We start from the raw sequence: 26031 nt of genomic DNA, 5'->3' as shown, positions 1-26031 counted from the left end.
TCATGTAAAGAAATGTTCTATAATGTAGTAGATTTGGAAAAGTAATAGTTACTAAATCCTTTTCTTGATATTTACAATACATATTAGCATATTCAAGATTCTGAAAAGTCTTGCAGTAAACACAATTTAATTTTGTTTAACCCATCATTTACAAATTATTTCTTTGAATATAGCCTTGTCTATATACTGTGAAATAAAATTCATATTTGGAAGAACACCAAATAATTGAATGTTAAAGCATGCAGAATTAAATAATAAACCATTGGTAAAAAGGAACAGGAAAAGTCTCCTGCTAGAGGTGTTTTGCATCAGATTTTGAAGGACTGAAAATTAAAAAGGATTCCAGACACAGAAATGCTAACATGCCAATTCAGTACATTTTTGAGATTTTTTTTTTTCCTCCGAGAAATATAAAGACAGATTGAGGAAAATGATGTAAAAATACGAGAGACAGAGAGAAAGAGAAGTGGATGGAAAAGAACCTATAAAATATGAAACTTTTCACTTATTTCGTATTTCATTACTATATATGTTCCTGTCGTATATAATAATATAATTCACTGACAGGTAACACAACCAAGGTTAGTATTGTGTTCCTTAGTTATAGTACCTATGATGGAAACAAATCAATTGAATTGGAAAATGCTTTTCTCCTACTCATCTGAAGATTTTTCATATATTTAGAGATGACAAAGTGGTTTTATTGACAGAGACCAGGGTTTCTAAATCTCAGCAGTATTAACATTTTGGGCCAGATAATTCTGTGTTTTGGTGTCTATCTTGTGTATTTGGGCATATTTAGCAGCATTCCTGGCCTCTACCCACTAGATTTCAGTAGGACCACTTCCCTCCCCAGACTTGTATGTACCCTGGGGGACAAAATTGCCCCTGTTTGAGAACTACTGGTCTAAACTATCGATAATTTTTTTTAAAAATGTGAAGCTCATGGTAGAATCTTATAATCTATTCCTCGATTCCCTATTCTTGGAGTGATTCCAGGTAATATTTGCACATTTTAACGATTCTGGATTTGACTAACTTAAATAATTAAAAGCTAGAACCGACACTGAAAATATATTTTCCCAAAATGAACAATGCAAGCCTGCCATCTATTTAAGAAAGCATGTTTGTAGTTATGGCACATGTCCTCTTTCATTGTTACATAATAGGCTTATTCTTTGAATTGTGCTAAAGATTTAACACCACAGTTTCTCATGCACAATATCAGATGCCAGGGATTCCTTGTTCCTTTTGAACACACATAAGAAAATCAAAGTTTCCGAGATGAGATGTCTCTACAGTGTTATCTTCCTACTTGCTATTCTTCACTGACAAGACTAAACAGAGCACTAGAGGAATTGCAGCTATTAATTTCTTTATGAAGGAATAACACTGTAATAAGATCTGCATAGCTTTATCGTCTGAGATTCCTATTTTTCTTCTATGTTCACATGCATGTACTCAAAATCCCTCATTTGGAAATGCTCATAAAAGAAGTAACAAATCCATCTCTACATCAAGAATGAAATATATAAAACCAGCTTGGTTCCTTCTCTTCTTTTTCTTTTATACACTGATATAAACATTATTATTTGGGTATCTACATATGGCTCTGAAATCCTGTGCAACTGTTCAAATGTTGAAATTAAATGAAATAATCATTCTTGCTTTAAAAAAAAAAAAGTAAAACAACCTTTAGACCAAATGTGATGCATTATATTGACATAATAAATGTGGACATTAATTAAAGAGCAGCAGAATCCAGCAGAGAAGTTTGCCCTCCATCTGCTTGACTTGAGGTAATAACAATGTTCTGTTAACCCAAACTGACAGATTTTCTAGGGTTTGACTTCGTCTCTAAAGTTGCGGCTCCTGGTGTGAATCACCGTATGTGTGACATCATCCATAGCATGCCGTGTGGAGTAAAATTAACTGCTTATTTATTTATTGCTTTTGCTTTCAGTTTTTTCATTCTATCTTTATCTTGAGCTCTGTGTTATATTGCAACCCTTTGCACTTGTGTTAGGTTACTGCCCCTCCGCTTTCCAGTACAAAGTGCTTAGGCCCAATAAGAACCCCTAAGTTCTGATTGCTCATATATGCCAAAAGGAAATTACATAAAGCCACATCATATCCACACTGAGAAAGAGCTAAACTAGTAAAAGCGAAACACGGCATACTAATTATTAGGGTTATTATCCAAGCCAGATATGAAAGCAGAAGTATGTTAAACCCATCACACATTCTGTACAAAAAAGAAAAGAACTTACAGAATTTCCTAAATAATAAATGAGTGGCATGGGGGATATTGTCCCAGAACGGAAACTTAAATCTTTGAATCTGTTCATATCCAGTATATATTAGTTAACCAAGGGACTGTTTTCCTCTTCCATCTCATTACAGATCAAACATCAAAAGCTTTCCACTAGAAGCAGGCACCCAGGAGGCATTTTGCTTTGTCACAATACAGTCTTCACAGCCTCCCTGATAGGAGCGCGAACTCTCTTGGTAGTCTTAAAGAACAACAGTGCAGTTATTTGTGGTGCTTCTTCCTCTCCTCCCCTGGAATTGTTGCTTCACTGTAATAAGTAACATTCCTTCCAATTATCCAAGCTCCTCAAGTCCACAGAGCTGACCCCCATGACTTTAGAACAGGCTCACTGTTTAGAGTCATTAATCCGAGATTATAAACATGGAGGGAGATTCATGAGAAAGGGATGAACTCATGGTTCCTGAAGAAAGACAATGGCATGCAGTGTTTTTTCAGAGGCTCTGTGTGTGTGTCTGTGTGTGTCTGTGTGTGTCTGTTTTGACTTTAAATCCTTCCTCTTTCCTGAGAGGATTTTTTCCCCTCATGTTTTGAACTGCCATTATCCTCTGCTTGTTCTTAGCTGGAGTGGTAAGCAATATCTATCACAGCTGGTATGTCGGGAATGGTTTCGTTTTTCTCTATGTATTTGGACAGCAGATTCCAGAAGGCAACACCCTACCCTGATGGAGCAGTGTAAAAAATTGGGCAGATCAGATTTGCAAACTTTTTATCCACTAGCCAATGCCAGAATTTAATTGCAAATTGCTCACCTTTCCTATAAACCCATCTGTTTTTTTAAAATTAAATATGATAATAATGCACTATTGGTGACTCTGTGTAAGTCAGAACCCCTGAGATACAGTTATGTGAATTTAAGGCATTACACTGATTCTAGAGATCATCCTGAATGTTTTGATGTTCTCTGGTCTTTCTTCTTGAGTTCTACAAAGTTTTTTTTTTGTTTTTTTTTTTAATCTCTGGAGGAAAAGAAGGAACTACATATAATAGACACCTATATTCTATACTGTTCTGTTTATAAGCTAATGTAGTAATTAGGAATCTTGAACTCATTTTTGTGAAGTTGATATGTATCCAAGTCTTTCATCTTCACTAGAGATCTGATTAAATCTTCTGAGATCTTTTTGGAAGCTGAAGAGAAATAGCATCCTGAATCTGCATGATTTCAATACTACATTACATAGGAAATTAAAACATTCTTTTTGTTGCTGGAGTTGGCTTTAGAACAAACAGCATGTGTCCCCCTTGGTCTGGAGCTCTGATGTCAACGTGAGCTAAAATATTCTTCCATCCATTTCCAACCTCGGCTGCTTTTGCTACTTCCTTATAAAAATTATACATACACTTTGCAAATGAAGAAAGGAATTAGTGATGCTCTCTCATTTCCTGTCTTCCCACAGATGGTGATAAATTCTAATCCAGACTCCATTAAACCTGAGTAGAGAAACCCAGCAGGTGGCTATACTAATGGAAAATCCTGGCTTTAGAATAATGGGAATTACAACCGACAGCTCTTCTACACCACAAAAAAGATGATGTATCCTTATTGACAGTGTCGCATTTGAGTCCAGAAGGCTGATCTGATAGTTCATTCCTGGCACAACGGAAGCTAAAAGCCCCCTGGGTGTTTTCTTGGCCACACCACTGTAATTTTTGTCATATGAACTTTCTATTACAATTCATTTTACAAATCTCATATAAGTTGAAGAGAGTAAGAGGAATGAAAGGGAGGGGAAGGAAAGAGGGGACCTTTATTTTGCCTACAGGCATACTTTTATTCTTTTTTTCTTGGTTTAAAGGACAAATAAAGGTTGACACACAACAGTATTTCCAGCCAATTCGGTATTTTTAATGCTGACATACTTGGCCCAAGTTCTTTTAGTGATGCTAGACAAGCTCATCTGGGGGAGTTTCTGTTTGAAAGATGCATAGATTGCCCTGGAGGTGCAATGCCTGATATCGCACTAGAATTCTTGCAGGAATTTTTCATTTGTATGTATTTTTATCCCCTTTTCTTTTAGCACCACCTTAATTTTTAAACTATAACACAGTATTTGCAAAAAAAGATTTGGTCACACTGATCTGAAAAAGCATCCACGTATTCAAATATTTAGAACCTCATATTTTCAATAAGCCTTCTAGTCTCTGAAAATATAGCAAGGAGTTATCAAAATATTTCATTGTTTTCACCATCTGTCAGCTGTTTAAAAATATTAATATTAATAATCATACTTTGCACTTACTCAATATAGCAGGTTTCCTTTCTAGAACTGTTAGTACTTTGCAAAACTGAACTGAGTCATTGACGCTTTTTCCCCACAAACACCCTTCTGGGTAAAAAAAGTAAATGTGCGGAAAATATTCAAAAGACAGGTGAAGTTTGGAAATGGGCTTGAGAAGTTAACTTTTAATTCAATGCAGAATTTTGTTTCTTCAGCCAATTAATCTCATTCACTTTTCATTTTGCAACTTGTTGAGTGGAAGCTTTGTTTTAACCAGTTAAAGAGCTTGGTCATCCTGCTTTCATTACGCACAAGTTCAAAGCTTATAAACTGGCCTGTAACTGAAAAAGAGACCTACTAGCTTAGAGATTTGTGGCTCAAGGAAGAGGTCTTAGGACCTTAGAGAAGAGGAATACAGACCTGATGAGACCATAACAGAGAGGGACTTGTACTATTTTCACTTTCTTAGCAAGCATGAACTGGAAATTGACATAAGTACGTCCCTGTCACAAATGTGTAGGTGTGAGTATCTTTTAATACAAATATATGTATAGAATTCTCACTACATATGGGCATAATCATTTTTAATTAGCTTCTCTTTGTTATGATGTTCTTAATTAAAAAACTGCCCCAGATACGTTTTATGTGGCTATCCCCAGCTGAAAGGCAGACCGTGACTCCCTATCAAATTGAAGAAGGGGCAAGCCACTGCAAGAGAGCAATTCACAATGGATGTTACGGCAAGAACAATTATTTATATCTGACCAAATTAGAAATATAAAATTCCAAATCAGAAGAGTTATGAAATATTTTCCCTTTAAATGGTTTCATCATGTGAAAGCACTAATCCCAATGCACAGATTTGTCAGCAAAATCAAGGAAGACTCAGATGAAGTCATGATGTAAATGTAAGAGACTTTTGAGTTCCCTATTCATATTTTAGAGTCTACCACTGTTGCCTACAGGCATAAATTGCTAGGAAAACAGACATTGAGAACCTAAAATGCCTGATGATATCAAAATATTATCATTTTGCATTTTAAAAATTGTAGTAACATTTATTGACTGTTTAGCATGTGCTGGGCTCTGTCATTATATTATTTAAGATTTGAAATACTCTTTTACAATAGTATCCCTATTTTACAGAAAAATAAACAGAAACATTTCCAATTTAGTTCATCTTACCACAGTCATTTTACTTGAAAGGGAGTATGCTGGAGTTTGAATTCATGTCTTGCTGTCTCAAAAAAAAAACAAAACTGAAATCTCAATTGTGTAACGTAGTGGATCTCAAAGTGTGGTTCTTGAACATGCAACATCAGCATTACCTGAAAACTTGTTAGAAACGCAGTTCTCGGGCCCCAACTCAGACTTATTAAATCAAAAATTCTGGGGCTAGGACCCAGAAATCTGTGTTTTTGAAAGTCCTCCAGAGAATTCTGATGTACACTCATGTTTAGGAATCACAGTTTGTGTCGGTGAGGAAGTGGAATAAATGAACCCTTGTACACTGATGATAGGAAAGTAAATTGGTACAGCCGTTGTGGAAAACAGTATGGAGGGTTCTCAAAAATTAAAAATAGAACTATCATATGATCCAGCAATCCAACTTGTGAGTATATATCAGAGGGAAATGAAATCAGTATCTCATAGAAATATCTGCACTCCCATGTTCATTACAGCGTTAATCACAATACTATACATAGGCTATTGTGATTTGTGCAAACAGGTTGTTCAATACTTTTAGAGAAGAGCAATTCATTTTGGCCTGGGATTAAAGGCTAAAATATCTCTCTGCAGGTGGGGGTTGGGAAGGGATTGGTACTAATTAAGGCACTTGGTCAAATCTTTAGTCATTTCCTTCCCTTTAGTCTATTACTCACCCTTGGCCCTCATTGTACCTGCTAACTCCTGAGACCAGGGCCTCACTAGGGTGCTAACCAGCAGACTGATTCCCAGGTCTCCCCAGTCCCCTGAAACTTTCTGGGCTGAGGCTTTCTGAACTCATTTCATTCTTCAAAGTGTTCCTAGCTACTTTCTGTCATGTAGAAATGTATTGAAATATTTAATTTTTTACTCTTATCCAATTACACCCCCTGGCTCTCTTCACCGTTATGATTGTATTTATTTGTGGAATTTTACACTTGTATTTCAGTGATGCGTCTGGAGAGCAGGGCAGAAAATATGGAGTCATCTGGGACTAGAATTGGGAAAACTGTGGACTGTTACTAATAGAGAAGAGATACCCGTAGTGTACTGAATGTAAAAGTGGGCTTCAAGTCAGAAGAGGTAAGATTTAAAAATAAACTGATTTTGCAACTTACTGTTTATACTTGGACACTTAAAATGATAATAATGCTTATTACAAATCTTAACTTGAGAGAGCAAGAAAATGTTTATTTTCTAATATTCTTAATTCGAATTTTTAGTTCTTGAACTTTAACCAATTATATGTGTGAGAAAACTTACCATAACTCTCTCCAAAAAGCCAACAGAAAAAGTATTTTAAGGTATAGCTACTTAAGCTATACATCTAGACAAATTAGAGTCATTAAGTCATTTAAATGGTGGCAATTAGCATTATAATAAAATGAAACAAACAAGACTGTAATAGAAAATAAAATATCAGCATATCTAAGTAGCAGTTCTAGAATTATACTGAATGTGAACTGATAACAAAATTTGATCATTTCATTGTATTTTTCCATTATATTTTTCTGCCTTTATTAAGCCATATTTTATCCAAAAAAAGAGCAAATTTTAAAACATTCAAATTAAAATGTGAAATCCTTAGAATGATAATCTTCATGACATAAGCACAGTATATTGTGTGTTCTCAGGAAAAGGTAACATAAATCTATATAGATTTTACATGAGGATCTTAAAGGAAGGCTGGCTTCACATCACATTAGTTAGCTTAGAAAATCTTTATTATTTCTTAAGGATTCTAGCTGCTGTCCTGAAATAATATGTATATATGTTCTTGTAAATTTATCAAACAAATACAGTTTTGACTTCGGAACTACTTTATTCTCCAGAAAAATTTTGTAAATCTATGTTTTAAAAACTACAGTAGGCCTTTGAGAGAGGATAGAGTTATTTGGTGCCTCTGTTTAGCCATAAAAACCTTGATCCTAATTATGGACAAAAGTAATCTATAGTAGCTTACTATTAAAGACTAAACTTTTTTTTAAATCACAGTGAAGCAATCTTAGACTAGACGATCTTGATTAAAGAATATGAAAGGAAATACTGTGCATTGATATATTCCTATTTTAATTTCTAAAATTCATTAGAATATTTTAAGTATATTTTACTTTTACATAAGCCGAAGTGTGGTTCTATTTTTCATGAAGTCTCCTGTGCCTTTAATGGATATAATCATGCATTTTTCACCAAAAAAATTTTGTTAAATGTATTTTCCCGAAATTCATGGGAAATCACCAAAATATTCAAGGCTGAGAGTGGCAACGTTAGATCTATATTTTATAAAGTTAGTTTTGTAGCAGTGTGGAAAATGTAGTGGAAGAAGGGAAGAAAGGGGAAAGTAGACTAGTTAGGAAGTTGCATTAATTCAGGAGAGAGTTGTTGATGGTACGAATTAGGTCAGTAGCAGTGGTGATGTGAAAAAAATGAATTCTAGAGATTTTTATTTTAAGACTTGGAGGAATAAGTATGGGAATCCCAAGTCTTCAGCCCTAGTTGGGATAAGAATAATGAAGGAAGAAGTTGATGGGAATCTCCAGTATGAAATTAGGAAGGGTTGAAATCTCATCAGTCAGAGGTCTCCAGAGAAACAGAGCCAATAGAATGGATGGACAGATAGATAAATGGTAGGTAGGTAGATAGGTAGATAGATAGATAGATAGATAGATAGATAGATAGATAGATAGATAGATAGATTTTAAGAAATTGGCTCACATGATTGTGGAGGCTGGCAAGTACAAAAGTTTCAGTGTAGGCCAGCAGGCTGGAGATTCAGGGAGAAGTTGGTGAAGTTCAAGTCCAGAGATAGTCTGGAGACAAAGTTTCCTCTCCCTCAAGAGACCTCTATCTGTTTTCTCTTAAGGCCTTTATTTGACTGGATAAAGTCCACGCATAATATAGAATAAAACTTTGCTTTACTCAAAGTTTACTGATTTACATATTAATCTCATCTAAAAAATACCTTCACAGAGATACTCAATTTGGTATTTGACCAAATATCTGGGTACTGTGGCCTAGCCAAGTTGACACATAAAATTAACCATCACAAATTAGAAATAATGTTTATTATCAGGCAAGTAGATCTATGTAGTAACTGTGATTGTCAGTAGGTAAAAGAAGAGAATATAGGTTCCCTACTGAAGAGAACTGGTAAAATATGGAGTCTATAATTGACAGAGGAGTGTCAAGCACAGACTGATTTTCTTTGCCTCCATTCTTCCTGAGCTTCTATTTCCCACCGCCAACACTTTCCAGGCTTATTTCAGTCCTCAAAAAAACCCTGAACAGGCAGGAGGCATTGTAATTACTTTTTCCATGCTCTTCCTTCCCTTCCCCTTCAACAGGATTTATTTAGAATAAAGTCATCTTCTAGGACAATGACCAGTATATAATCAGAATTACAGGAGGCTTGTGTTCCTTTAATCATACTGACATTCTGCCTGGATGCCCTGTATTGAGATGTGGAATTGAAACCAATATTCTCTTCAGGCTCAACACATACATTAGCCAACTTCTGTGTCCCTTACCGTACATAAGTCTGAAGTCAGAAGTTCTTAAATTGGAGATTTCCTGCTCTTGAGGAATATAGAGTCAAGGTCATTCAGACACAAAAAAGGAACATGTGTGTATCAAATATTGTTGGAAAATATATAAATATCAATATAGTAAAAGGAATTCACTGAGTCTCCACACAGAATCAGTTATATGAAAGAAACCAGCAATTTCTTCATTTTTAAGAGATGAAAAAAATTAAAACAAAACTTCTTGTTCAACAAGAAAAAAAACCACCTTTTCTTCATAACAATTCCAAGAAAAATTCTGAATGTTATAGAAAACCATTCCTAGCATAGTAATTCACAGGTGCTCTAGAACCAGAAACCCCAGTTTCCTACCTCTACCAGTTACTAACTCTATGCCTTTGTTCAAGTTACTCAACTTGTTTGTACTTCAATTTCCTTGACTACAAAATAGGAATAAAATATTACTGAGAAAAGAGAAAAGTAGCTTCTGCCAGTTGGTAGCTAGCTTGTTGCTAGGCCTGCACTCACAGCTAGGCTGGGTGTTCTCCCACTGAACAAAACAATGCCAGACATCACCACCATCAGATGGTCATTCTGTGACCAACATCACTCATAATCATGTCTGATCAAAAACAAAAATATGATCACTGAGTAAACCACAAAAATTACTAAATCCCCCTCTCACAGATAACACGAGAAATGCCTGCTTCTTTATCCATTATACCTTAGCCCCATTTTATTTTTAACATGTTCTTCATACAAATTAATATATACAATCATAGAATCCTCCCTCCTTCCTGATAATACTCAATTCAGAGCAAACTCTTACTTACATGAATTCTGTCTAAAATTACCCAACCAAGACCAAACTTTCTAAATCACTTCTAATACCTTCTTGCTGGGATGGACCATGGTTTTCAATGTTGTGCAGTTTTATTTATTGAAACAAGTTAATAATATCAATTTTTTTTCAATATCAGGTATGTTTTTCTTGGCCTTTGCAGGGCATGGGACTGCTATAAGTAGCAAATTGGTTAATGTATATAAATCATTTAAAACAGTATCTGGCATATAGTAAGGTTAAGCCATTATTATTTTTAAATACAAACAAAATGCCCCCAGGAATGTTAAGACTCCTGTATAGGTATTTTTCTTTTATACATTTAACAAATGTTTATTTATTAGGCTCCTTCTGCACTTCATACATATTGCTATATATGTGAATACAAAGTGAAATTGTGCCTACCTTTAATATTTAAGTTAGATCATAGCCTCCTGTGGATTTCCAAGGCTATTTAAATTGTCCAAATAACCCCTTCTGCAATCTGTCCAATCGCACATAATGTATTACTCAGCCTTCTTTACCTTCATATCTCTATATTTCCACCAGCACAGGGCTGTTTTCCATGATAATCACCATGAAAGCTTTTGGGATAATAGAAGAGAATGACATCTCCAAATATGATGGTACCTAAAATGAATGGATGATCCTTATCAGGGATTACTGAAAGGTAAGCAGATGACACATTTCTGGTTTACCATAGCTGACTATATTCCAGTCCACTGGGTATAATTATAAACAGAGACCATTTTCACCCTCAAACATATCTTGGTTTGGATGATATATATTTCCCCTACATAGTGGCCATCATTCTGTTTGGTGTCCCATCATGTAGTTGCTGCCCATTCTTCCATCTCTGCTCTCTCTTCCATTAGAGGCACCACAAATGACATTGTAAAAGCAAGCAGTCACTCTTTTATATTTTATTTAAAACCATTTTATTTCATGTCAATCTGACTTATTCAAAAAATGTTTTACATACAAAGGAATGGTTATCTTTCTGGGATAATTATTTTTTGCTATATCCTGGAATAGCTGGTTTAAATGGCAGCTGTTTTTTTAAAGATAATTTTAATTTTTTACTAAATATATTTGTTTTAATCAGACCGTAATACTGTTTTATAACTTTTTATTCAATAATATGTTTTTGGCATATTTTTATTTTAGTAATATAGTAAAGATACATACTATATATATTATTATTTCTTGGCTATGTAATAGTCTACTATGACACTGTAGCAAATTTAATAAGTTATCAATTTTTACTATTTCAAGTAATACTTCATTGATCATATTTCTACAAATATCTTTATATTAGGCAAAACTATGGAGACAGTAAAAAGATCAGTGGTTGCCAGAGGTTTGGGGGAGAAGGATGAATAGATGGAGCACAGAGAATTTTTAGAGCACTAAAAATATTCTGTATGATAGATACTATATTGATGGGTACGTGTTGTTATGCATTTGTCCAAACTCATAGAATGTACAACACCAAGAGTGAACTGTAAGGTAAACTACGGGTTTGGGGTGATTATGATATTTCAATGTAAGTTCATCATTTGTAAAAAATGTACCCTCTGGTGAGGGATGCTGACAATGGGGGAAGCTATGCGTATGCAGGGGTTATAGGGGAAATCTCTGTACCTTCCTCTTAATTTTGCTGTGAACCTAAAACTGTTCTAAAAAAACTAAGTCTTAAAAAAAAACACATGGATGGGGAGAAAATATTTGCAAAACATATATTTGATATATTACTTGTATCCAGAATATATATTAAAAATCACAGAATTCAATAATAAAACAACCCAATTTTTAAAAGAGCCAAAAGATTTGAAAAGATATTTCACAAAAGAAAAGAGCCAAATGACAAAACAAGCGCATGAAAAGGTGATCAATGTCATTACTCATTAGGGAAATAAAAATTACAACAATGAGATTCCACTACACACCTGTTAAAATGGCTGATGAGGATGCGAAGCAACTGGAACTCGCATTCATTGCCTGTGGGAGTGTAAAATATTACATTCTCTTTGGAAAACAGTCTGGCAGTTTCTGACAAAATGAGACATACACAACAAATATATTTATGACTCAACAATCTTACTCCTAGGTATTTATGCAAGAGAAACAAAAATCCATGTCCACATAAATACCTTATATGAATGGTTATAAAGACTTAATTATTATTGTTATAAACTGGACACAACCCATGTGCCATTACATGTGAGTGAATAAACAAATTGAAGTGCTTCTGTACAATGGAATACTGCTGATCAGTTTATCCCTCAATAAAAAGGAATTAACATGCAAAAATGAAGACAAATCTTAAAGTTTTATGCTAAGTGAGAGAGTCCACACAAAAGGCTGTATTTTGTATGATTCCATACTTATCACATTCTAACAGACTCAAACTTATAGGGACAGAAGTCAGATCAGTAGAAGCCAGGATCTGTGGGTGGGGAAAGCAGATTGATTATAAACAGTGATGAGGGAGTGTTTTACGGTGGTGAAAATATTTTGTATGTTGATTGTGGTTGTGGTACAAACTTCAGGTTGTTTGTCAAAACTCATTGTGTCTTTTAATGTACCTAAATTATACCTAAAAAAACCCGACCTTTTAAAAAACACAGGTTTTGATTTAGAAAGAACTAGGTTGTTATCTTGGTACGGAAGATAATGACTTTGTAACCGTAGACGAGTTTCTTAACTTTGAAATATTGGTGTACCTCTCCTTATATTGGAAATGATAGTAGCGCATACAAAGCGTTTGGCACAGAACAGCCTTGTGGGTGTTGGTTACTCTGAAACGGGTACAGATGATCGTTATCCCACATAGCGAGAGGAGTGGGAAGTGGTAATGGGATAGAGGTAATGGGTACAAATGGAACTCTTCTCTAAGATGAACAGGAAAAACCCATGCACCGCACCACTTCCGGAGCCAAGTTTATCTTATCAAATAGATCTGAATAGAAGATTCTCACAGCTTACGGAAAGTAATTTAAAAAGTTTCATTGCCAACACAGGAAAAACATAAACTATAAATATATGTGTGTGTATCATGTACAGTTTGTTAATTGGAGTGTGAATGCAGTAGAAAGAGGGTATGAGTAATAGGTGGCTTAAGCCAAATTTAGTTTAGTCATATCCTTGTTCTGCCAATATACCTCAAGCTTAAATGGTATCACTGAAGCTGTTTCAGACTTGAATTGCTCCAAAGCATTATCTTTGTGCCAACTGGGCTGAAATCTGGTAGTAGCTCACTTCTGCAGCCAGATAGGCAGTATTTTTATGTTTTATTTATTTACAGCATCGCTTAAGCCATGCATAACTTTATATGCACTTATAACGCTAAACTCACAGACAATTTGTGAAGCAAACTTATGCTGAGAAGTAAGCAGTTTACAATATGAAATATATTTTTGTATAGGGAAAGTTGTTGGGGATTGCATGGTTAATTAAGCAATCAGCCCCAATAAGCTATCTGATTGCTGCGTAGAACTAGTAACGCTAGAGGTCTTAACCACTTTTTGTGACTTTTTATGAGCAAATTTGTTTCAAATTTGACTCTGTAATTTGATAAGCCTATCTCCCCCCTGCACCTAAGTTATTGGTGAATATATCCTCTCTCTTTCCCAGGATCTAATAACAGAAAAGAAATTCTAGTTGTTGATCACCTGCTCAAGAAACAGGTCTGGGGTATAGATCGTCTTCCAAACCCATGGTTTTTATTTGTTTGCTTTTCCATTATATCTTGCCACCTTTCTTCAATATACTTCTTCTGTTTGGGAGAGGGGTAGTGGATGTTTGAGTGATGGTTATAGTCATTTTAAAAAATCCAGTGATTTGATTGTTTAAATACTACACGTGTCTACCATAAATACATATACAAATATGTGTTTATAAATTAGCATTTAATGACAATGAATTAAGAGCCCGAGTGCCTGTGGTATGCCCACTCTTGTCCATAAATCATAAATAACTTGACCTAAGGGCTAAGCATTGGTTGATTTGAAATTTCATGTTAAGAATAACTTCTCGTTGAGAATCAATCAAAAGTGAACTCGCACAGTTCTGAGATTCTGATGCATTCCAAAAGAGAGACATTATTCAAGTTATAAAAATAAGCTATCAATATTTTAAGTAGTTTTAATTATGAAAGCAACATAACCACATTGTAGAGGAAGCAGTTACCCATAATTTCATTCTCCTAAGAAAACTATTATTGTTTTATAGCCTTCTTAATATTAATGTAACTTTTACAGAGTAGTTGCTCTTAAAAAACAGGACATGCCTGAATTTCAAAAGGTGTGGTTGGCAAACTATGACCGAAGTTACAGATTTGGTGGGTCAGCTGCCTGTTTTTGTACACACAAGTTAAGGATGGTTTTTATGATTTTAAATGGTTGAAAATCAAAAGAAGAAATAATATTTCATGGTGTGAAAATAACATGAAATTCAAGTTTCAGTGTCAACAGATAAAAATTTGTTGGAATACAGCCATGCTGATTTATTTATGTATTGTCTAGGGCTGCTTTCGAGCTACACAGGGCCAGAACAAGGTTAAGGCAAGTAGGCGCTCACTTTGGGCACAGAATTTAAAGAGGTACTCAGAAACGCAATAAGAAAGATAAATGCCAAAATCTGCTCAATATCATTTAGGCCCTAGTGTTGCATTTATATTTCTACCAAGAATTGCTTCTTTAGTATAAAACACAGATCAATAAAATTTTGTGAGAAAGATGTTCCTTGCCACCTCTCTTTGTCAATCAGAAGAGAGGAAATAAACCAAATGAAATATATTTGATTAATAATATGGCAGGCATGAACTCTTCTCATCCTTACTATGGTTTTTTAAAAAATAAACAGGAGGGGGAGGTAGTGGAGGAGGATGAAGAGGGGGAAGACAAGGAGGAAGAGAAGGGGAGGGAGAGGGGGGAGAGGAAAAGGAGACCTAGATGAAATTGTGTCCTGAGACCTAGATGAAATTCCGTGTACAAGACTGACTCTGTCTAATATGATGCCAAATAAGATGCAAGGATGGGGAGAACATAGATTTAAAAAGACAACCATTCTTCCAGATGTTACCAAACATTGTTTAAAAAAAAATTACTTGTCATTTCATGTTTGGTACTGGGTTATCCTGCACCATAATTTCATTGTGAGGAAGTTTAAGATGTCAGGCACCAAGCCTTAGATATTATCTAAATTCTTAACAGGAGAAAAATAGACTCTCCCAAGGGTCAGTCTACATTTTTCAATCATTTTCAAGAGCTATTTGCCTAATAATGGTTGCTAAGACATTAAACCAGATTCTAAGTATTGGAGATGAAATGCCAATACACTGAATATCAGAGGGAATTTTTAAAACGTGATTTGTACAGATTATTTTTGAAATTCTTACTTGTTTTTCTGAACTCTGATTTTTTTCACATGTCAGTTTTAATAAGCAGTTTGCTTCTAAACACTCTTAAGAAGTGATGAACAGATAGTTTTTTATACTTATTCAAAGAATCTTTGATGCTAATTTGTCAGAAGTCATTTATTACTGTTGAGAATCTTGGAAAAAATGCTTTAAGGGGACACACTCAGGATTTCCTGCACCTTAGGAGTCACTCTGCTTTTCAAAGATTATGTCCTGTAACAAGGATACAGGTGTTTATTACCTGTGCAAAGTTGCATTTTACCTGCTTTTCTAAATATTGTGATAAGAACATCTGAAGTTTTAATTTTGTTATTAATTGATACATAAAGTTTAAAAATTAAACTCCCAAATATTTGGAGAGACATCACAAAGATATTTGATTAGACAGGTTTGCAACAATTAAGGAAGGGACATTTTTGAAGACTGTTGTACAGTCATTAAAGCATTAGATGATAACAATACTCTTTTCCTGCCCTTATGGTTAAGACTGGTGATTTGAAATTTATTTGTGCTTTTTTTTTTTTAATATATATAAATTTATTTTATTTCTTTATTTTTGGCTGCATTGGGTCTTCGTTGCTGTGCGCGGGCTTTCCCTAGTTGTGGCGAGCGAGCGGGGACTGCTCTTCATTGTGGTGCTCGGGCTTCTCATTGCGGTGGCTTCTCTTGTTGCAGAGCATGGGCTCTAGGCACGTGGGCTTCAGTAGTTGTGGCTTGTGAGCTCTTGAGTACAGGCTCAGTAGTTGTGGCGCATGGGCTTAGTTGCTCCGAGGCATGTGGGATCTTCCCGGATCAGGGCTTGAACCCGTGTCCCCTGAATTGGCAGGATTCTTAACCACTGCGCTACCAGGGAAGCCCTATTTGTGCTTTTTTAATTTGTTTTTTTTTTAAACCATCAGTTGTTCAGCATAGCGAGATTTATAAACACTGTCAATTACATTTTGATTAATCAACTCAACTAGTTAATATGGCATCCTATAGAACTTCTACCTTTAAAGTCTATCACTAGGAGGTCAGCCTTTATGAAAACAAAATACTTAAACTCCAGGATTGTGAAGTTACAGTAATTTGAATAATGTGTCCAGTTTAATATTGTAAAATTACTTGAGTATATAATATGTATATATCATAAGAAAAATACAGCATCTTTGTTGGGTAGAGTGATTACCAAGTGCTCAGCTGATTCACCCTTTTTGCTGTGTGTATGCAGTGAATTGCATATAGTACTTATTTAATGAATATTTGTTAAATAAATGAACTCAGTAAATTGAACAAACTGATAAAATTATGTTAACACATGCTATCATTGTGGACCTTGTCAAAGTCTCATTAAGCATTTTAAAACTTAAGCCTAGAGTCTTCAAGTCTTAGTTTTACTAAAGACTAGAGTCTATGTTAAAAATGTGTCTATTGATAGAAAGATAAATAGATATAGATATAGAAAGTTTATAATATCTCTGTAAGTAATCTTAGGTCCATGACTAAAAGGATCAGAAGGGTTTTTTTTTTTTTTTAAAGCTTTCTCTCTAAGGGGGAATATAACAATCTGTCTTTTCTATTTCAATGATCATTTGAATTCAGAGTAAAATTTAAAATGAAATATCTTAAGGACTAAATGACTGTCTATTGTATTGAGGGTCATCACTCTGCTTGGTTGTGGATGAAATGTAGTCTCTGTTCTGTGGTTATATTAAAGACGTGAATAGCTTTCATGAGTAATGTCTGCTCCACGTAAATCATAGTCTAAAAATGGTCCCATTGGTAATTCTGCAAAAACAAAGGTTTGACCAATGAGTAACATTTATTGAGTACTAAAAGAAGAAATCTATATGAGGCGCTTGAAAATCTTAAATAGATTTAATTCTACCTATTCCATTAGGAATATTTTCTCTTAGGTCAGAGACATGACAAACACCTGGAAATACAAAGAGTTTACTTTAAAGAATCCAAAAGATCCATTTTAATGAAGTACTCAAAGTGCTGGAAACAAAAACAAAAACATTCATCTGGGAGTCAGTTGATGTGGCTTTTGTCTCAGCTGTGCTAACAACTGGCTGTGTGACCCTGAACAAGTCACTTAATCTTGTTGGCCCTTAATTTTTCATCTTTTAAATGAAAGAAGTTACAGAGGGATTTGATAATCCTATACCTTGAGTCTAAATCCCAGTGAATTCTACAGAAAGAAATCAAGTCTGGGGAGTACGCAGGAGGCATCTGAGTTGTTTGTAATGAAAGAAGTCGGCCATCAAAAGTTGGAATGCAAGAAAGGCGGAGGGTCCACACGCCACACACTGTTTTCTGCCCCAAGGAAATCTACCTTCTATCACACAATTTGTCAGCTCAATTCTTCTGGTTTTCCTGATTCTTATCCACAGGACACTGCAATCACTTGCTAGTTTGTGTGTATTTGCTCAGAGTAATCATTTTACATCCAGCGACTTATAGTGTGGTCCTAGGAAGTAACAGCCTTTCAGCTGCAGGAAGGAAGAGGATCAGTCTGAGCATTCTTGAGGAAGATTGCAAGACTGCTTTTAGTTCACATAGTGTATTTCTAGTCTGGGATTTCTTTTAATGGGGAAAAAGCAATTTTTAAAAGGAGAAAGTTGGATGGTTCCTAAAGCAACATTCAAAGCAATTAAATGGAGCTTTTTAAGCAACATGATCTTTTTCACTCTATCTCCTCTTTAGCCTTAAGTAAAAACCAAAAGAGACCTTTGAAAACTGATGATTTTTTTTACATTTAATATGTGATCTTTTCATGTTTCTGCTGTTGTATGCTTTTGAGCTGTCTAACAACTAGAGCTATGTAGCCAGAAGAAGGGCAGACTTGTCTTATATCCTGTGAAGAGGTGACTACCTGAAGTGTGAGAATGAAAGAAAACATAAGAATTCTATGAAAGGTTTTACTACAGAGAATATGGGGCCAAGACCTTCATCTAACCCTGGATACACATTATTCTTAATAATGCATACCAGTATCTTTTTTTTTTTTTTTTTTTGGTCGACTTTAAGTAGTGAGCTTATGAAAACTGACAATATTTTACAGAAACAGATTTTTTTTTAAAAAAGCATAGTTCTGTTTCCTGTATCTTTCACAGTTCTTTAATTTGAGACATATCACTTTTATCTCGTCTTGCTCTAACACCAGATTTGGTTTAATTAAATTTATGTCAAATGAACACATGAAACGAAAGGAAAATCAGAAAGCCTGCAGTTGCCCATTAGTGAGTCAGTGACTGCAGTGAACGGCTTTTGAAGCCTGGCTTACTGCCAGGACAAGCTTGCAATGATGCTCGGAGACACCCATGATGCTTTGAAGGGAAGGACTTAGCTGACCTGAGCCTGCTCAATGGAATCAGTCAAAATCCTCATGGGCTAGATATAAAATCTATAAGTCTTCTGTCTTCAACCATTTACCTGTCAAAGGAAAAGAGTAGAGGGTATAAAACCACAATCCATATAGAAAATTAATTATACTATACCCATGTATTATTATTATTATTAATTATGGGGGATGATTTTGTTTGCCTGTTTTGAAAGCAACATGCCAAGCCTGTTGAAAGGTAGTGCCAAACTGTCAATCTCTGGAGCTACTCTATCAAAACAATCTTTAACTTAAGGCTCTCCTAATTGAAATATCTGTCAGCTAGTCAAATAATATATGCTGTTAGAGAATATAAAAAGCATAACCTCTGGGAGCTAATATTTAGAGCTTTACAAATGTATCACTGCTAAAGCACTTAAGTTTAAAAATAAACGAAGCCCCAAATGTTTTGACACTACCGCTAAAATGCAAGGTAAAATATCACATCTCATATTGTTTCTGATACCACATGATCTTTGTGCTTTTATACTTAAATACATTTAATACATCCAGCTTTGGCACCTCCATGTGAAAATGTATTGAATGACTCTACCAATCAGAAGTAGTGTTTTTATTTTTCTTTTGTATTCAGACGTTTTCTCGAGGGATATATATTACTACGTTTATTCCTATTGCTTACTGGAAACTGATCCAGAGGTTAGTTTGCATTTTATATTTTGATATTTTAGACATTAAACTCTTCACACAAGCTTTCAACAATAAAATAAATAAATCATTACGTATCAGCAGGGTGCACTGAATGTAAGTAAAACAGGATATATAACAGCAAGCTTGGTAAACACCTAGAAATGCAAAGGGACCAAGGAAGGCAAGAGAGGGCTTTTAGTGTCTATTTTTTTGTCCTGTTTGAAAAGAATTCAAACAAAGAAAGGACTAAATGGTCCCAAAGTCAAATCAGTATTATCTGAGGTGCTTCAACAATCCAGCAATACCAAGAATCATCAATGTACTTGTTCAATTTCTTATTTACTCAGTTTTCCTGATTTCCCACAGTTGCACTGTCTCATATTTTCTACTTACATATGACTTGCTTTTTTTTTTCTATTTCATTTATAACTGAAAATAAAAGTAAAGCAAACAAAAGTAAAAAAATGCCAAGGGTTGCATTTTTTTTAACATTTTTATTGGAGTATAATTGCTTTACAATGGTGTGTTAGTTTCTGCTTTATAACAAAGTGAATCAGCTATACATATACATATATCCCTATATCTCTTCCCTCTTGCATCTCCCTCCCACCCTCCCTAACCCACCCCTCTAGGTGGTCACAAAGCACTGAGCTGATCTCCCTGTGCTATGTGGCTGCTTCCCACTAGCTATCTGTTTTACATTTGGTAGTGTATGTATGTCCATGCCACTCTCTCTCTTCGTCCCAGCTTACCCTTCCCCCTCCCCGTGTCCTCAAGTTCATTCTCTACGTCTGCGCCTTTATTGCTGTCCTGCCCCTAGGTTCTTCAGAACCAATTTTTTTTTTTTTTTTAGATTCCATACATATGTGTTAGCATATGGTATTTGTTTTTCTCCTTCTGACTTACTTTACTCTGTATGACAGACTCTAGGTCCATCCACCTCACTACAAATGAATCAATTTCATTGATTTTTATGGCTGAGTAATATTCCATTGTATATATGTGCCACATCTTCTTTATCCATTCATCTGTCGATGGACACTTAGGTTGCTTCCATGTCCTGGCTATTGTAAATAGTGCTGCAATGAACATTGGGCTGCATGTGTCTTTTTGAATTATGGTTTTCTCAGGGTATATGCCCAGTAGTGGGATTGCTGGGTCGTATGGTAGTTCTATTTTTAGTTTTTTAAGGAACCTCCATACTGTTCTCCATAGTGGCTGTATCAATTTACATTCCCACCAACAGTACAAGAGGGTTCCAAGGGTTGCATCTGAACAAGGTTCCATTCACAGATCTGCTGTGTCTAGGTATATTCTAAAGTGTGTGTCTGCGTTGAAACACCACACTAACAACTGCCTTTGGTAGAATATCGTTTTGAGAAGAGAAATTGTTTCTGCCTAGAGCTGAATAGGAGACATCACTTCTTAGCCAATAACAAAGTCCTTAATTTTGTGGAATTTGTGAAATATGTTCAGCTGGATTCTTCCACTTGCCTCTAGTCGGGTATTAGTGGTCTTTTCATTTTCACGAGATCAAATAAGATATGAAAATACTCAGTGTTTTCAAATTCCATAAGATATAGTACAATCCTAGTAATATAAGAAAAAAGATGGGTTTAATTTGTATTCACACTACCTCTGATGAGGTTAAAAATATAAGTTTATATTCAAATCACTTCTTAAAAATCATGCCTTTGTTCTCAACATACATTTAAAATTTAAAATATTTGATAACACCAACACATATTTCTCTGAATAACTTCAATTATAATTTAAAAGGAAGAATTTCATGTTTATAAAACAATCTTCAACTATTCAATATGAATTCAAAATTCTTGCTGCCATACAGATTTTTTCTTTATGAGATATTTGTCAATTTCTCCAATTATTTGTTCAGCAAAGAATAAATTAAATTATCTGTTACCAATTGCACATGATCATAGTAAATGAGAATAATCTAAATGCTTTATCCAAGAGCTATTTAATAATAAAAGTTTTAGGAAATTGAATATATTTGTGAACACGGTAAGCAATGGTCCTGTTTGCTTGTTTTTGATTGTGTTAAGATATTATTAGATGTCTACCTTGTTTTACTCCTGGAGACTTTTTGAAGGGTACGGGAGAAAAATTAGTAAGCATTCAAAACTATCCTAGTGAACTGCTCAGAAATGTTTATTCCCTCTTGCAAAATATTTGCCCAATAAGCTCTTTTAAACCTACATAATGACCACAGTATTCAGGCAAATTTCTATTTTGAATTATTCTAGTAATTGGGTAGTGCAGCTGTTCCCCTGGCACTACCGACCTATTCTCTTTACTCCACATTTTAAAACCAAACTGCCAGAAGTGTCTGAAAGACTGTACTTCAAGAAAAAAAAAAGCACTTCAGGGCCAAGCTTTGCTAACACATCGAGCATTAGGAGATGAATCATGGGCGTAACAGAATGCTGAGGACACCTTTCACGCTGAAATCAAAGGCATGCCATGAGGAGTCAACATTTTGCCTGAAGTTGCTCTCTCTGGCTCTCCCCTTGCCTGTAATGAAATAGCTAAAAGGACATTTGGGACAATCCTGCGCCAAACAGAGCTGTCTTAGATCCACCTGAAGAATCATTGCCAAAAGAAAGAATGATTTTGAAAAGTATCTTAATCCAATTCTCGATATTTGTCCACAGAGAAGAAAATGTATGGTAAGGCATGGTTCACCTTACTGGGAGTAGAATTCGAGGTTCAATCAGTTGGTCCTGAATAGTCTGCAGTAAATTACCACCTGTTTGAACTCTGCCTTCATTTTGATCCAGTCAGTGCTAGTGTAAGAGTGAGTTTCATAAGGATGCATATTCCCAAGTTGTGTCTTTTCTGATTTCCTCATTTACTCAAAGTGGAAGTTTTAGGATAAAATGCAGAGAGAGAAAAAGAGGAACAAACCTTTTAAAAGTAATCCGAGACATTTACCCACATGTTACTACCAACAGTAGGGCTCTCTGACAGGAAGGTATTCTGTCAGATGCTTGTCTAGCTCAAAGTAAAGATTAATACAGAAGGCCTGATATTCCGATTATGTCAATGCCTGGCAAAGTGTCTTCATATCACTTCCAAAGGAAAGAAAATTGCTCACAAGTACCGTTTACTCATTTACATTCCTACAGTGAAACAAATGGATCAATAAATGGATATTAAACATTTGGAGGATTGGGGAAACCAAACTTTATACACAGATTTTTTGTCACATAACCAATTGCATCCCTTTTAAGTTTTTAGTTTTAGACAGATGCTAAATTGCAGATTTCAGGCACCTTTTCAATAAAGGATTCTTTTTAAGAATTAAAAGCATATAGCCTGTTTTAATGTTATCCTCAAAATAAATAAATCAATAAATAAATGTGTATTTTCTTTCTTAGGTGCCATTGAGAACAGATAGTTAAGGGTTAAGAAAATGAATTTTAAATATAATGTTAGAAATGTGATCATCCTTCATGTAAAATACAAAATATTTAAATGGAGCAAGGTGTATTATTTATGGAATTCAAACTTAAAGCATTTTTACTCAAGTTGAAGGTAGTATATTTTTTCATAACTGCAATGGTCTGCAGGAGAGCACATATCACTTCTGGATTTTTAGAACAATAGCTTGTTTTATCTGTTGTCAACACTGGTACATAAAATGCTTGTAGTCATAGTTTAGAAATCACACAGAGTTCTGTCTTTGAGTTCTGTCCTTACAAATCCTCCAGTTCTAACAATCTCATCATAGAATATTAAAATGTTCACAGTAAAGGGACACACAAGTTTGAAGGTTCCAGTCAAACTGATTATACAAAGTGATAACACTAGGGTTGTCCCAACATAAAAACTGACAAGTCAAAAGGGGAGATAATGTGCATTTTCCCTGGCAAATGATAAACATTCAGTGCAGCAGGGCAGCTGCAGTCCCGAGATCAGAGCCATTATGGGAAGAAAGGATTTTGATGAAGACCGTTAACTTTGCACAGAAGCAAATCTGAAAGAAACAATACGGGAGGATGGGCCCAATGCACATCTAAAATATTAATTAATACACCTCCGAAAAGATGAGTGCTTACGTTTCGGTTACGAAGACAGGGTGAATTCATGGACTGAGTTCAACATTCACCCTTGGATACTGATGGGTGCAAAAAGGAAGGCAGCGATGAAGTCACTTACAGTTTGCAATTCAGCTGTCATGTGGAAGTCTGCAATAGGTATAAGCAAAATATACTGTGAAGAATATGTGGCTCAATATTATACAGCAAATTCAAACTTTACAACTGCTTATGCATAATTAACTATCTGGGACTAGCCTGCTCTGGTGCACCACTATACAGAGTAGTAAAAAAATTAAACTAAAAATACAGACTCCTAGGTAACTGTGGTCACACAAAACTCTATCTTCCTTTGCAGGCTTATTATTTCCTGAAGCTGTGCCTGACAGCTTCTATGAACACACATTTTTGCATATATTTTGTTTATGTGCAAGCCTTGCCATTTCAGCCATCTCCTGCTGAGGCCCCTTCCTACCATATGCTTCTGTTTTTCTTCATTAGGTGATGTGATCCCTTTTGACTGTTGCATGCACGTGAAAGGACAGTGGGCTTGGTGGGGAGAAGAAACCCTGCTTTAAGAGAGTACACGTCAGTTGGCCTTCAGCTGTTTGGAGCTGATTGCATCTGACAAGTGTTGTAGCCTCTCGTCGTAATGGATGTCTCTGCTTTAGCAGAGAAGAGGTGAAAAGGATGTAATTCCCAGTGAAAGAAAGCAACATGAACTATTATTTAATTACTGCCTAATATAAAACTCCCTAGGAGTCCCTGTTGATTTATAGTTCAAGCTTCTTCCTTTTTTTATTAATGAACAATCTCGTCTTTTAATGCAATGCATTTAAGTCTCACCTGTTATTGATAGGGACTTTCCCAAACAAACAAGGCAAATAATCCACTTTAATACTCTAAGCATGGATGCTTCTAAGTGGTTTATTTTCTTACATATAGAAACTGCTCTTTCACCCTGTTTAAAACAAAAACAAAAACAGAAAACTGCCCTAGTGTTATCCAGGTTTATTTCTTTCACTGGTTTAGGATTTGGTTGCACATTTTGATTACTCTGCATATTGACCTTTTCAACTCTCTGGATTCTAAGAATCAATTAAAATCCTCTTCTCTCCCTCCCCCCTTCAGTTCTCACACCAATAGGATGCTGAGTTAAGGAGACATAGTTTTTATTTTGTTTTTTAACCACATGCAATTTCTGGATATGCTGAAGCTGGTGTTTGTCAGCAATCCACCTTCTACACAGAATTTGTTGTCTTCCAAGGGAACTTCAACTTCAAAATCTGAGAGGAAGTAGTAATGCAAATCTGTTGTTCATTGTCAAATTACAGGAAACTTTTGTAATCAAGTCCTTTCTCTTCATTTATTTTATCGGGAAAGTAGTACAAGCAAAAAGTCATACAATGTTTTGGATTAAATTCTATTTACATAGTAAATAAACTTTAATAAAGTTGCATGGTTGTTGAAAAAATATTGAGTCGATTTAAGTAGTAGAAGGCTTCTGTTCACATATTAAATACATAATAATATTGTATAGTTTTTCCCTTTAATATATAGTTTGTAAGAATTTTATTGGTGAAGTTTCTTATGTTTTCTGTCTTTTTGCTACTGCTTATATTTGCCTTTTCCAATTTTGCCAAAGTACCATTCTTGTCCTACCTATGACATAGTAGCTTATATCATTCATGCAAATTCTTTAACCAATATTTGACAAAAGACCACATATTAACATATTAACTTTGAGGAAACACTTTGTGTTTGTGCCAAAACCACACAAACACTGAAGAAAACACTTTATATTATGTAGTCCATGTTTGTAGTTCAATGACTTTTAGCTTATATTAATTTTAAGCATCCTTTTTTCATTCTACTGTATTTATATGTAGCCTGGTAAAACTTTGAAAATTGTGATTTCCTTTTAAAGGTAGCCAATTTGCTGATTTGGATATTGTCAGAAGAAAGTTCGTATAATGATGCTAGATTCTGATACTTTTTTACTTTACAGTTTTGTTTTCCTGAGAAATAATCACATCAAATAATTTATCTAAGTATATATAAAAGAGAAATGGATACTCTACAAATGACAATACAATTTTATGTTAAAAGTTTGCATTCAGGGTTTTTCCAGAGCTAAATCCCTAGTCTTTTACACAGATTCTAATGTTGATCTTTACAGTCACGTAAAATATATTTTTATCCAATGACTGTCATTAACATAGACAGTATAGAGAGGGTTAATTTTTCAGTCGCGGGTGTCGGTGCTATTGCTTGTTTGCTTTGGAATATTTTATTACTTTAGAACAAAGTGTGAGTGTATAATTTTATAAATGACCCATTTCTTTTCAGTTTATGTGTGTTGATATAAATCATATATTGATAATTTTGGAGAAGGAAAGGCTATTTATGTGGTATTT

At 34.9% G+C, this 26031-nt stretch overlaps 1 long non-coding RNA gene across 1 annotated transcript in view; it reads left to right on the top strand.

Moving 5' to 3' along the window:
• Window positions 1-26031, top strand: part of LOC118896336 — a 206223-nt gene that overhangs the window by 2209 nt on the left and 177983 nt on the right. Inside the window, exons 2-3 of the long non-coding RNA XR_005020176.1 lie at window positions 6707-6840; window positions 10669-10789. This is a non-coding gene — a long non-coding RNA (uncharacterized LOC118896336). The remainder of the gene's footprint in view (window positions 1-6706; window positions 6841-10668; window positions 10790-26031) is intronic.

Source organism: Balaenoptera musculus, chromosome 6, assembly GCF_009873245.2.
Source record: "Balaenoptera musculus isolate JJ_BM4_2016_0621 chromosome 6, mBalMus1.pri.v3, whole genome shotgun sequence".
Taxonomy (NCBI): Eukaryota; Metazoa; Chordata; class Mammalia; order Artiodactyla; family Balaenopteridae; genus Balaenoptera; species Balaenoptera musculus.
Note: the sequence above shows the minus strand (reverse complement) of the source record. Positions and strands in the feature narration are given on the sequence as shown.